Consider the following 1,362-nt stretch of genomic DNA (forward strand, 5'->3'; position numbering starts at 1 on the left):
CTGCAGAGATGGTTGTCCTTCTGGAAGGTTCTTCCATCTCCACAGAGGAACTCTGGAGCTCTGTCAGAGTGACCATCGGGTTCTTGTTCAACTCCCTGACCAAGGCCCTTCTCCCCCGATTGCTCAGTTTGGCTGGGCGGCCAGCTCTAGGAAGAGTCTTGGTGGTTCCAAACGTATTCCATTTAAGAATGATGAAGGCCACTGTGTTCTTGGGGTCCTTCAATGCTTAAGACATTTTTTGCTACCCATCCCCAGATCTGTGCTTCGACACAATCCTGTCTCGGAGATCTACAGACAATTCCTTCGACCTCAGGGCTTGGTTTTTGCTCTGACATGCACTGTCAACTGTAGGACCTTATATAGACAGGTGTGTGCCTTTCTAAATCAAGTCCAATCAATTGAATTTACCACAGATGGACTCCAATCAAGTTGTAGAAACATCAAGGATGGGGCGGCAGGTAGCCTAGTGGCTAGACCGTTGGGCCTGTAACCGAAAGGTTGCTGGATTGAATCCCTGAGCTGACAAGGTAAAAATCTGTCGTTCTGCCCCTGAACAAGGCAGTTCTTGTTCTTAACTGACTTGCCTAGTTAAATAAAGGATAAATAAATGATCAATGGACACAGGATGCACCTGAGCTCAATTTTGAGTCTAATAGCAAAGGGTCTGAATACTTATGTAAATAATGGGGTTTTATTTTTATTTTAATAAATTGCAAAACTGTCTAAAAACCTGTTTTCACTTTGTCATTATGGGGTATTTGTTTGTAGATTGCTGAGGAAATAGTTTTATTTAATCTATTTTAAAATAAGGCTGTAATGTAACAAAATGTGGAAAAAGTCAAGAGGTCTGGTTTATACCTTGTCAGCTCAGGGATCAATCCAGCAACCTTTCGGTTACAGGCCCAACGGTCTAGCCACTAGGCTACCTGTGCCCATCCTTGATGTTTCTACAACTTGATTGGAGTCCACTGTGGTAAATTCAATTGATTGACATGATTTGAAAGCCACTCACCTGTCTATATAAGATCCCGCAGTTGACAGTGCATGTCAGAGCAAAAACCAAGCCATGAGGTCGAAGGATTTGTCTGTAAGAGCTCCGGAGACAGATTTGTCGAAGCACATATCTGGGGAAGGGTAGCAAAAATTGTCTTAAGCATTGAAGGTCCCCAAGAACACAGCGACCTACATCATTCTTAAATGGAATACGTTTAGAACCACCAAGACTCTTCCAAGAGCTGGCCACTCGGCCAAACTGAGCAATCAGGGGGAAGGGCCTTGGTCAGGGATGTGACCAATGACCCGATGGGTCCTCTGACAGAGCTCTAGAGTTCTCTGTGGGATGGAAGAACCTTCCAGAAGGAC

Source organism: Salvelinus sp. IW2-2015, unplaced genomic scaffold (genome assembly GCF_002910315.2).
Source record: "Salvelinus sp. IW2-2015 unplaced genomic scaffold, ASM291031v2 Un_scaffold3304, whole genome shotgun sequence".
NCBI lineage: Eukaryota > Metazoa > Chordata > Actinopteri > Salmoniformes > Salmonidae > Salvelinus > Salvelinus sp. IW2-2015.